This window comes from Ambystoma mexicanum, chromosome 2p (genome assembly GCF_040938575.1).
Source record: "Ambystoma mexicanum isolate Mex_15411 chromosome 2p, UKY_AmexF1_1, whole genome shotgun sequence".
In the NCBI taxonomy this organism is placed as follows: Eukaryota; Metazoa; Chordata; class Amphibia; order Caudata; family Ambystomatidae; genus Ambystoma; species Ambystoma mexicanum.
In genome coordinates, this window is record NC_090923.1 from 727,608,410 (window position 1) to 727,621,853 (window position 13,444).

Sequence of the window (13,444 nt, forward strand, 5' to 3'; positions counted from 1 at the left end):
GCTCTCACTCTACTTTCATTGGCCAAAGATGGGGGCTGAAGTAGATAAATACTGCAGGAGCTGCCACACCTGCCAGACTTCTGATAAGGTTGGCTCCAAGAATGTGGCACCTTTAGTGCCTCTCCCTGTAGTAGGAGTCCCATTTGAGAGAGTAGGGATTTACATTGTTGGTCCCCTTGATCCTCCAACTTCCTCAGGCAACAGGTTTATACTTGTTGTAGTAGACCATGCTGTTAGAAACCCTGAGGCAATTCCTATGAGGACAGTTACAGCTCTGGCTGTGGCTAAGGCCCTCCTTGGTATTTTTACCAGGGTTGGGTTTCCTAAGGAAGTAATCTCTGACAGGGGGTCATATTTTATGTCCCACTACATGAAAGCCATGTGGAAAACCTGCGGAGTTACATACAAGTTCTCAACCGCATACCACCCTCGGACAAATGGGCTGGTTGAAAGGTTCAACAGAACCATGAAGACTATGATGGGTGCTTTACAGGACCCCCTTAAAAGAAAGTGGGACCTTCTACTGCCATGCCTTCTCTTTGCTTATAGAGAAGTCCCTCAGGAGGGAGTAGGTTATTCTCCCTTTGAACTTCTTTATGGTCATCCGGTCAGAGGTGCCTTGGCCCTGATCAAGGAGGTGTTGGAGAGTGCTCCTTCCCCCAAGCCAGTCAGAGTGACTGACTATGTGATAGGTCTCCGAAGGAGAATGTCACAAATGATGGCATAAGCAAGTGATAACTTGAAAGCTGGACAAGCATTGGTCAAGCACTGGCATGACCAAAAGGCTTAGATGGTTGAGTTTACTCAGGACCAGCTAGTTCTCGTTATGATTCCAGCAAGGCAGAGGGCCTTGCAAGACAAATGGATGGGACCCTTCAAAGTTGTGGGTAAACTTGGAGAGGTCAACTATCTGGTGGACTTGAGCAATCCCAAGGAGGCTCCAACAGTCTTCCACACCAACAGACTAAAAGCGTATGTCTCCAGACCTGATGTAGGAGCTTTGCTTCTAGCATCAACAGAGGAAGAAGAAGAGAGTGAAGCTCTTCCTGATCTCCTCAGAGGCTTACCTTTAGACGAAAAGATTGAAGGAGTAAATCTCTCTTCAAATCTGACACCTGAGCAACAGTAAGAGTGCAAATCTATGTTAAATCAATTTGCCTCTCTGTTCTCACTTTCACCAGGCTTGACCCCTTGGGGACAGCATGACATACTCACTGGTGACTGTCTGCCAGTCAAAAGCAGAGGATATCGAATGTCAGAAAATGTAAGAATCCACATCAAAGGTGAGGTCAACAAGATGCTTGATCTGGGGTAATAGAGCCCTCTACTAGTCCATGGTCTAGCCCAGTTGTGTTAGTACCAAAGGCAGGATCTAAAGAACTTAGATTCTGTGTGGATTACAGGGCTCTTAATGCAGTCACTAAGACTGATGCCCACCCTTTGCCAAGGACAGATGAGTTGGTGGATAGACTTGGTGCAGCCAAGTTCCTCAGCACATTTGACTTGACGTCAGGCTATTGGCAAATAGCCCTGACAGGCCAGGCCAAGGAGAAAACTGCATTTTCTACCCCAGTTGGCTTATACAAGTTTATGGTTATGCCTTTTGGATTGAAAAATGCACCTGCTACATTTCAAAGGATGGTAAACCAGGTTCTTAATGGGATGGAGGACTTCTGCATGGCATACTTGGATGACATAGCAGTGTTCAGCAATTCCTGGGAAGAACATGTGGACCACCTGAGATATGTTTTGCGGGCTCTTGGAAAGGCCAATCTGACCATAAAGGCAAGTAAATGCCAGATTGGACAGAGTAAAGTGGTCTACCTTGGACATGAGGTAGGAGGTGGAGAAATAAGGCCTTTGCCCAGTAAGATTGAAGCTGTGCAAAATTGGACAACACCTACTACTCAGAACCAGGTGAGAGCCTTCTTAGGTCTCACTGGGTATTACAGGAATTTCATTGAGAACTATGGGTCCATAGCTTCTGCACTGAATATCATCTCCTCTCCTAAATTCCCTAAAAAGGTTAGGTGGAATGAGGAATGCAATCAGGCCTTTGAAACCCTGAAAAAGGCTCTTTGCCAAGCCCCAGTACTCAGAGCTCCTGACTACCACCAAACTTTCATTGTGCAAACCGATGCTTCAAATGTAGGAAAAGGTGCAGTCCTCAGTCAACTGGATGGGAAAGGTAGGGAGCACCCCATTTGCTTCATCAGTAGAAAACTGAAGGATCCTGAAACAAGGTGGGCAGCCATTGAACGAGAGTGTTTTGCTATTGTGTGGGCTCTGAAGAAGTTTAGGCCATACTTGTATGGTTCTACTTTTGTCATTCAGACTGACCACCAACCCTTGAGATGGTTAATGCAAATGAAAGGGGAAAACCCAAAACTATTGAGATGGTCAATCTGCCTGCAAGGGTTTGATTTCACCATTTAGCACAGGTCAGGGTGTCACCACCAAAATGCTGATGGTCTCTCTAGGATGTATGTCATCGACTAGAGGTATGAGATTCATCCAGGAGTGGATTAAATCCTCCTGTCCCTTAGTCTGGGGGCGGAGGGCGAGTGTTAGGGAGAATTCTCTCTTTAGGCTTCATTTCCTAACCTAGTGAGTCCCCCAACAGCTTTGCTGGATTTCTGGAGTTTGTTTTTTTCTCCTGCCAAGAGTGAGACTCTTTTTCTCCCACTCTTGGACATGATTTATGGTGTTCCTTTGACTGTTAATGTGTTTTATGGGCTATGGGGTCCTTTACTCCATAGAGTCTCATGTGTTTTTCCTATGTGTGTTACCCAGCACCCTCCGTGCAGTAACACAGGGGTGTCATAGTGACACCCCACCATAGACTCCATACCCTGGGACTGACTACTGTCTCCCAGGGCATGTAAAGTCACCATTGGCTTTACTAGTCCCAAATTATGAACAGAAACCAGTACAAACCATCCTATTGTGGACGTACTGGTCGGGGCAATTCGATTGCCCCAGGGTCTGTTAGTCGAGGGGGCACCTCTCCGTCCCCCCTGATCAAGTTTTGGCTGGTGGCAGTGGATACTACTTTTTATAGTCGACCGCGAATATATCCCTATGGGATTTTCCCATTGTTCGAGGCTACCAACTTTAATTATTTAATTCTCATAGCCTCGAACATACCGCCGGTTTATTTATTTAATATTAACTCGCCGGTTTGTATTTTTTGCCAGGACTCGATTCTAAAATGGCGTTTGTGTTCTCTTCTGTGACTCCAACCCAAGTCGAGCCCTTTGTTCCACTTTTTGGCGGGCTTCTCCACAGAAGCCTCCAAAAGTGGTGCCACTCTGTCTGGGTACCACAGGGGGTGTGGGAGGGGGTTTAGGCACCCTGGACTGAGTTACCTTGGTAACTCAAGTTGCACCCTTGTGTGATTGGCCCAAGTGGTGAGCTGGCCGGATTATTAGAGTGCCATCTGCGTTAAGCGCTCACCGCTGTCTGAAAATAAGTGGGACTTTACTTAAGACTTCTCTAATATTCTTCTAAGGGAGTGTATATCTTTTAGTGACCGTGTTTTTGAACTGCTTACTATTAGTGCCTGTGTGTTTTTCTAGATGTGGTTTTTAAATAAATAATTATATCTCTTTTACACCAAGCCCTGGTCAGTGTTTACTTGTTCTACTGTGCTCTTTTGACCTATTGTGAATGTTCTGTATACTGCCTAACTCTTCTTGAGGGAAGTCTGACTGCTCAGCCACAGCTACCAAGTGAATCTGTGTGGTACAGACTGCTACCAAGTGGGTTTACTGCCAAACACCTGTAGTCTTACATCTTTTGCAGTGGTCCCAAGGGAACTGCACAGGTTTCTGCCTAACATGTAGAGTGAGAGGTAATTCTAGGTGGAGACTTCAATGCAGTGATTAACCCACTAGTGATAAGACTCTGGTGCCAACACTAAACGACAGGAACAACTTTAGAGCTCTCACTGCATTGCTAAAAGACCATTCGCTAATTGAGGTGTGGAGGTATTGCCACCAAGAAGAAAGAAATTACACATACATTTCATCGGTTCACGGGGGAATCTGAAGGCTGGACATGTTCCTTATTTCAGATCCGCTTATTCAGAAGGTGTTGGATGTAGATATACTCCCCGAGATGCTTTCAGACCACTCCCCGGTTTTACTGACTGTAGCACCTCTCTAAGCCACCCCTCCTATGAGACTCCCCTGGAGACTAAATGACTTCTTACTAGACGATCCAATGATCCGTGCTCATATAAAAGAAGCTATGGAGTTATATTACAGGGAGAATGACACCGCTAATGTTAGTTGGGGTACAATTTGGGATGCAAGCTAAGTGGTGTTCAGGGGGCACTTCATTGAACAGGCGGCACAGCGGGGGAGGGCTAGGAGGCTACTGCAGGAACATCAAACAACAAGAGTAACAGGGGATACCAGGGATATCTCAATACTGTGACCTGCCCTGGATAGAACACAAAAATACTTAACAAAGAAGGTCAGAGTACTCTCTGTGTTTATATAGTGAGCATCAATGCAACCCATCCGTCTCTGAGCGCCCATTAAATCATGGCAAAGAAGATACAGTATACAGCAACGTGTCTTATTACAAACATTATGTTGGATAGAAACAAATTGAATTCAATCCAGTCGACACACCAACACTATTAAATATAATTTATTAACATTTCTTGAAGAAAAAAAAAATTATTATCGTAAAAAAACACACATCGTCAAAAGTGTTAATATTATTCAAAGTGTAAACCAGTCCCCTCAATTCATCCATGGGCTGGTACAATATAACATTCCCATCTTAAAACCACAAGACAACACACATCAACCATATCACATTCACTCTCAAACCATTCATAAATTCATACACATTTTACAAATAATTTTCATTATAAAAAATGATTGTACTAAAAAACAAGTTTAGCAATATAAGTCCAATATTCAATATGGATCATACACACTCACTAATGAGTCAGACTTAAATACTACAATCTGGTCCGACTCTAACTAGTTATACTTGAAACTGTTTATAATTAACAGTATATTCCCCAACCCGACATGTTTCTTTCTGTATAGGTCTAAATAAACAGAAATTCTTCAGGGGTATTATGGTCCCGTATGGTCAGGTGGATAGTAGATGGAGAACAATGGAACGGATAGACTGCACTGGAACTACTCACCTAAATACAAACACAGAAAAAACAACATCAATCTGGCGCAATTGCTCAATTTATCAAATTGATCTTTATCATCTCCGTGACATTTAGTTAACGGGATGTAGAAAAGGGGTGGTGAATACCCTCAATATGCCTAAACCACTACAAATATCTAGAGGACCGAAAATCGGACTGCAGGAACACCTAGAGAGCGAGGCCCTTAGATTAGAGGAAGCGCATAAGAAGAAACCCTCACGACGAGCATTACGAGACCTACGGATGGCTAAGAAATCACTTGAGGCACACCACATGGGGAGAGCGGCCTACAGCATGAGGCGTACTAAACAATTTTATTACACGAAGGGAAACAAGGCCAATAAATTGTTAGCAGCCAAATTGGGGAAACAAGAACAGAATAGGATTGACTTCCTGCGGGAAGGGACAGGAAAAGGCATCGTCTCAGAAAAGGGTAAATGCTGCATTATTGAAGAATTTTTAAAGCACACGCAGCCCCGCATCGGGGAGACCCACAAATTGCCAGTGACTTCATAACCGCAGCAAATCTCCTACAGCTCCCACAAACATTATACGAGCCTCTAGAAGATCCAATATCTGCAGAGGAAGTCGAATCAGCTATTAAATCACTCCCTCTTGGCAAAGCCCCGGGCCCAGACGGGTTCACAAACAAATTCTATAAAACCTTTTGCAAGGAGCTCACCCCTCACCTGTCACTCTACCAATCCTGTGTTTCAGGCCCAGTCTCCAGTCGAATAGCCTCCAGGGAAGGGGTCAAGGTCGTAAGAGGTCAGAATAGGCTGAGTGACGTCCCCGTGGATACCAGGTGAGCATTACAGAATGCAAAGCCTCACATCAAAATCCACCTGGGCGTCATGGAAACGTCAGAAACCGACCAGTTAGCCCACATGTTGGGGCAGCTACGTTCCGAAGTACATGCAGCCAGGCAGGAGACCAACACCCTGAGGAGAGAGCTGATAGTAGCCAAAGAACGCACTGATGATTTAAGCCGGCAACTTCTCCAGTCACAAGCAGGGCATGCACCATTGCCGGGAAGCGTGCCCTCGATGCCAGCGCCATCAGCCAATCCCGTTCAGATAACCCTTCCTGGGGCAGTTCCCTTGGCCCCGCCCGAGCGATTTACGGGGGATCCCAAGAGGTTTGCAACGTTCATGAACCAGTGCCGCCTGCACTTCCTTTGTAGGCCAGGGGCCTTTCCGAATGACCAATCACATGTCGCTTTTGTGCTATCCTACCTGAGTGGTAGCGCCGCAGACTGGTCTGTACCCTTTGTGGCCCAAGACGATCCTTTGCTGCATGACTTCAGGGGCTTTCAGCAGGAGATGGAAAAGCTGTTCGCCCATCGTACTCATGGGCAGGCATTAGATTACGAACTTCTGTCCCTACGCCAAGGGAATCAAGACCTATTAACATACATAGCCACGTTCAATAGACTCGTAGTTGAAACAGAATGGCCAGTGGAGAAGAGAACCACGTTATTTCATCAGGGGTTGCGGGGCGAGCTCAAGGATGTTCTCGCACAAGTAGTGAACCCCCCGAAAGACTGCTCAGAATGCATTGACCTTGTTGTTCAACTGGATCATAGGTTGCAGGACCGAAGAGCAGATGGAACCAGACCGGACCCTCGCCCTATGCATGTGCGTTCAAACGACAATACTGCCAGAACAAAGGAAGGTTCAGGAGAACCAATGCAAATTGGGGGGGTCAGATCCCCCTTGACTAAAGCTGAAAGGTATAAAAGGAGACAGCAGCAGTTATGTCTTTACTGTGGAAGGTCAGGTCATTTCCTTAAAGAGTGCCCTGTGAAGCCACCGAGGAGGACGGTAGGGGCCACGGACAAGGAAGATACCATCAAGGAATCGGAAACCTCTCCAGCCCGGCAAGTGTAGGGGTGCACTTGTCGAGCGAAGAAAGTGAACTACAGACCTCCCATTTTGCACTATCTGTGGTCTTGATCAATTACCAACAACCATCTGAGATGCACGCAGTAAGAGCGTACATAGACAGTGGAGCCATTGGGAATTACATCGACCAGGATCTTGCGGCAAAGATGGGGCTTCCGTTACGCCCTAAATCAACCACTGACACTGTTACCACAGTCGACGGCACGTAAATAGCTTCTGGTCCAGTATCCCAATGCACTGCAGCTTTAACCCTTCTGTGCCAGGATGGACACCAAGAATCTATCATTTTCGACCTCATTAAGGCACCACAGTACCGGTTGATTTTGGGAATGCCATGGTTGGTAGCTCACAATCCTCGAATCAATTGGCGAGCAAAAGAATTAGCCTTTCCTGAGACTTGCGCCCACACATGTTATCGCCAAGAGAAACAACCAATAGACACCAGAACCTCCACGCTTGCGACTGTGGCAATCGGACCCTATCAGGTGAATACCAGGACTTTCAAGATGTCTTTCAGAAAGAACAGGCTAATACCCTGCCACTGCATAGACCATACGATTGCCAAATCGACCTGATACCCGGTACACATCCCTTGTGGGTGAATTTACGCACTCACAGAACCAGAAAACCAGCACCTGAAGGCCTATCTTGACCAATACCTGGCCAACGGGTTCATCCGTCCCTCGAAGTCTCCAGCAGCCAGTCCTCTATTCTTCGTAAGGAAAAAGGAGGGGTACTTGAGAACGTGCATTGACTATCGCGCACTGAACCAGATTACTGTAAAAAATCGCTACCCCCTGCCACTGATCCCTGAATTGCTTGATCAAGTCAAAGATGCCCAAATCTACACAAAATAGATATGAGGGGGGCATATCACCTTGTCGGCGTAACACAACGGGACGAATGGAAAACCGCTTTTCGCACCAAATACGGCTTGTACGAATATCAAGTAATGCCCTTTGGCCCTTGCAACGCGCTTGCTGCATTTCAATACTTCATGAACGATGTCCAATGGGAATTGATTGATGTATGTGCTTTAGTGTACATCGACGATATCCTAGTATATTCCGCATCAAAGCAGAACCACGTTAAACACGTCCGATCCGTGTTGGAGAAACTCTGTCAACACCAGCTCTACGCCAAGCTTGAAAAGTGCTCATTCCACGTCTCTGAGGTGGAATTCCTGGGCTTTATTCTCAGCCCGAATGGAATCCGAATGGATGTACACAAGGTAGATGCTATCCTGAACTGGCCATCCCCAAATTCATTCAAGGGGGTTCAAAGTATGCTGGGTTTTGCAAACTTCTACTGCCGGTTCATCCCAGGATTTTCGCAAATCGTGCATCCCATCACGTTATTACTAAGGAAAAGCAACAAAAAGTTCCAGTGGACAACAGAAGCCGAGGAGGCTTTCCAGGAACTCAAAGCAAGATTCACATCTGCCCCAATCTTACGCCACCCTCACCCTGATCTCCCATACCTGGTGGAAACGGATGCCTCATGCATGGCTATTGGAGCCGTCCTCTCACAAAAGGACCCCGAAACGGGCCAGTTACACCCTGTTGCCTTCTGGTCGCGTAAATTCACACCCCCTGAACTCAATTACGCTATCACAGACAAAGAACACCTGGCCATTAAGTCAGCCTTTAAGGCATGGCGGCACTACCTCTTGGGCGCCAGACACACAATCACCGTAATAACTGACCACCAGAACCTCCAGTACCTAAAAACGGCAAAGGCCCAATCCTCACAACAACTACGTTGGGCTCTTTTTTTTGCTGAATATGACTATGTGATTTTTTTTTAATTTTTTTTTTTAACTTTACTCAGTAAAAACTAAGTTTTGTCAAAACCTTTGCGGCTCCGGCATCGAGCTCACAAATAAATACATAAATACCTCCCCAGTCGGGGCTGGCCAGGCCTCCGTCAAGGGCGGGAACCTTTGTTCCAAAAGGCAAAGGAAGGGTGGTCAGAGCTAGTGTGCTTCTGAATTCATAATGTTATCGCCCTCTCGCCGAGTGCTGTTAATCTGTGCGAACACTAGTTTTATCAGTTTTGTCAGAGCTTGGGACCATCGTCTATTTTCGCCGGAGATTAATCTGTACCACAGATCATCCGTTTTGAAGATCCACATGTCTTCAGCCAAAGAGGGGAGGTATAGCTTTCTGCTTTCAATCGTGTTTGGGCAGTCTATCACTAAGTGCTGTAGAGTCTCGAGCGTTTGCTAATTCTTAAATAAGCGACAGCTTTTCTCGGGACCCGATCTTCTGATAGTTGTAATCTCTCTAGTAGGGAGCAGATTGAGTCTTGCTCTCATAATAATATTTCTCAGATTCTTGTTGGGGAACTTAGCGCAGTATTGCAAAGGTTTTTTTCTTTTGTTGAAGGTAGGCGGGAGATGCTTCAAAAGTTTGTTCCCTGTTGCTTGTTCTATTGTCAGGATCCAATCATATTGTTCCATTTTTTTTTTTGGATTCTTTCTGGATTTTCTTTCAGCTCTTTCTCGGTGCATTCGATGTTTTTCAAGTCATCTTTTCTGGCTTTGACCCATTTATTCAAGGCTTCACATTTGCATGCATCAATTTCTTCCCGTACGATGTTGTAGATAGGAAGGGTGTCTGACATGATAATTCGTCTATAGAGACGTAAGGCACTCTGATCGACCTTTGATGCCAAAGATATGAGCCCCAGCTCCCTCCTTATCGCCGACATGGCAGTGGATTTGGGGAGACCTAGTACTGATTTCCAGAGCTGTCCTTCAATTTTGCTCCAGATACTACGTTTGAGATATAAGGCAGATTCCGTTCCATAGATCAAAACTGGAATTACTTTAGTATTGTAGAAAGTTATTGCTGGAATGAGGGAAAATTTGCCGTATTTGCGATCCACTGCTCTTGTTTGGGTTGTTAACCTTTTCACCTTTTCCCATATTTGATTGACGAGACTCGTTTCGACTCCAGAGCTATCAATTTGTAGCCCTAGATATTTAAAGCTGGTTACAATTTCAATTTCAGTTTTCTCCAGGTAGATCTTTAGATTCTTCGTGTTTTTGGTAGGGACTTTCTCCAAAACCATAACCTTTGTTTTCGATTTATTGAGTTCGAGATTGTTTTCAGATATATAGGACTCCAAGTTGGCTAGTTTTCTTTGTAAGCCGACCTTCGTTTGGTCGATCACAATAATGTCATCCGCATACAGTAATCGAGGAATCACCATTTTCCCGATTTTGGGGGGGAAAGAGCGGATTTGTTCTTCGGAGTGTTGGTAGTCTCCCAGGAAGCCTGTGAACAGAACAGGGGCCAAGGGGCAACCCTGTTTTACTCCTCGGTTGACATTGATCTCCTTGGAAAGCGCGCCTTGGTGGTCGAGTTTAATTCTGATCTTTGTGTTTGCTTGGAGTGCTTTTATGGGTTCCAGTATTTTAAGGGGCATTTCCAAACTTGCAACTTTCTCCATAGCCTTTGTCTATCGATTTTATCGAACGCCTTTGAGAGATCGACAAAGGCTAGATAGACCTTTGGCCCCCCTCTTTGATTTTAGCCTTCAAGATGTTTAGGATGATGAGATTGATGGTAGTACAGCCGTTTTTTTGAAAACCTGTTTGAAGTAGGTCATTCGCTGAGCTGTCTTTTAACCATGTTCGAAAGTGCACCAGAAGACTGGCTGAATAGAGTTTGCCAAGAATGTCCAGAAGAGCAATGGGTCTGTAGCTCATAGGTTCTTGTCTCGGTCCCTTTTTATAAATCGGGACAATCACCACTTTTTGCCATGATTCGGGGATCATATTCGTTCTGCCACATTCCAAGAAGATTTTACTTGTTGTTTTTGCCCACTTTTCGGGATACATTTTTAAATCTGTATTGGTTAGTCCATCGGGACCTGGTGCTCTTGATCTTTTCAAGTTTCGTATGGCTGCTTCGATGTCCGTAGTATTGGACAGATCCACCCAGACTGATAGCGGATTCTGCTTCGACAATTGAGGATCAATGGTGGGACCCAGAAATTCTTCAGTGAAATATTGAACCCATGTTTCTTCAGCTACTGCATTGAACATAGAAGCCAGCTGGGTACCATTTGTCTCCTTGATTAGCTTCCAGAATTCGCTTGATTTTTTAGTTTGTAGATTTTGCATCATAGCTTCGGCGTCATTTTGATATTGTATGGCTCGATATTGTTTTCGCCAATTCTTGTAGGTTTTAATTTCCATGCACCAGTTTTCCCAATCAGGCTCACTGTTTGATTTCTTAGCAATTCTCAGGAGACGACGCCCAGCTTTTCTTTTTTCCACCACCATCTTGTCGTACGTATATTTTGTTTCCAGGGGCTTCTTCGAATTCCTGGCGGCCTTCACCTGGAAGGTTAGGAGTAGAGGCAGGTAGTTTGGTCTTTCTTTCCTTTCATTCTTCATATCATCTCTTGTTCTCTTTTCCCAGGCTTGGGAAATGTTTCCAATGTCTTCTTCGGTTAACCTTAGCCGAGTTTGTTGTAAATTTATCTCAAGCTTCCAGTCGTACGTTTTTGATATCATGGTAGAAGTATGCCAAGTGCAACTGAGTAGATTGTGGTCGCTGTGGGTCGTGTTTTGGACCCTAAAGCTAGACAGTCCGAGAGTAAGACCATTGGAGATGAAAATATAGTCCAAAGTTGCTTTGGACCCGTTGCGTTCCCATGTTGGACTGTTCGTTTGATTAGGGAATAATGATGCAACATTTTGCAGATTTCTTTTGCAGATTACTTCCTTCCAGGCTTTTCCTCTTTTGATGGAGGACTCTACACTTCCCCACTGTGGGCAGCGACCTTTGTTTTCACCGAGCGGCTCAGTGCACTTAGCATTTAGGTCGCCGCATATGATAAGTTCAATTTTTTCAAATTCCGTGTACAGCTGGTCAATGGTTTCCGAGATTTTATCACAGAAGGTTTTGGTCGACATTCGCTCGGGGTTCCAGTAACAATTAAGTATAGCCACTGTGTTCTGGAAGCCATTTTTCATTATTGCCTTTTCCTGAATTTGCGAAGTTACGATGACTAGCATTTCATAGGCCTGTTTCCATTTTTTCGGTTCAGTCAGTCCCGTGCCTGTTTTTATTGCAGTAAGCAGACCCGATGATGGTCTGCCTAGTAGGCCTTTGACTGCAGGGGAGAGCAGGACAGTAAAACCATCCAGAACTGGTTGGTGAACGAGCCAGGTCTCTTGCAGGCATAGAATGTCATATGAGCCGAGATCGACATCTCCTGGTATAGTGAGGTGACTATGGCCTCTCGTGTTCCATGAGCCCAGGGTGTAGAATTTCTTGTCTTGTAGCTCGCTGCTTTTATCAATGGTGTTAGAGATGGAATCCTTGCGGCAAGCTAACCCTGGTTGTTGCTATTTGTCATCTTTTTTCGACCAGTTTGACATAAGCCATTTCCAGGGACCTTTCGGTAGACCTATATCTTTCGTTTGTTCCTGATGCCTGTCGCGTCTATTCATTAAGATCTCTGTGCGTTCACGATGAGATCCGGTGCAAGACCTGTACCCCATCTGTTCTTCTTTGTTGTTTCTTGTGTGGTTCCCTGTCCCATCTCGCAGGACATTGGTACGTTGATTGCGTTTTTCATTTGTGTACGCGTTGTCCAATCTATCAACGGGGTCTTCATCTCCTCGACCTTGATGGGCAAGGCGTCTGTATGTCTCCTGCCTTTCATGGGTCTTATAACCTCGGGATTGATGGTATAGATCCTCTGTTCTAGATCTATAATGATATTGACGTTTTGATGTTTCTATCTTTCCGTATTCCGAGGGTTGGGTCCTCGTGTTCCTTTTGTATTCCATCAGGGAGAAGCCTAATTGGTCGAATTCATCATGGACTGCTTTGTCAATGTGTTTGATGACGTCTGTTTTCAGGTGAAGAAATGCTTTCGCCTTTTTTTCTCTATGATACGGTTCTACAAGCACCAAGTCATCTGTTCTGATCTTTCTCAAGGTTTTCATTGACTTTGTTATTTTGAGTATTGTTGGTCTATTTAAAGACATTTTTCTCCACTTTCTTTTGTTCCAGCTTGAAGACTCGAATTTCTTCATTGGGATCTTTTCGACTTTCCAAATTACTTTTTCCTGGGTGGTGTTTTCGTGGGCTCCTTGAAGCGTCTCCTCTTTCACGCGAAGATCGTGGATTGGGAGGAGTTCTTCTTATGGTAGACTCATACGTCCGCCTCTTCCTATCTTCTGCGATTGTCTGGGCGGTTGGTGCCTGTGTGGCTGGCAAATTTGCAGCCGCATTGTCATTTTGGCTTGATCCATCGCTGTACCTTTTAGACTTCACTGAAGGCATTTCCGCTTGATCCGGGAATTTCATCTGCCTCACTTCTGTGATAG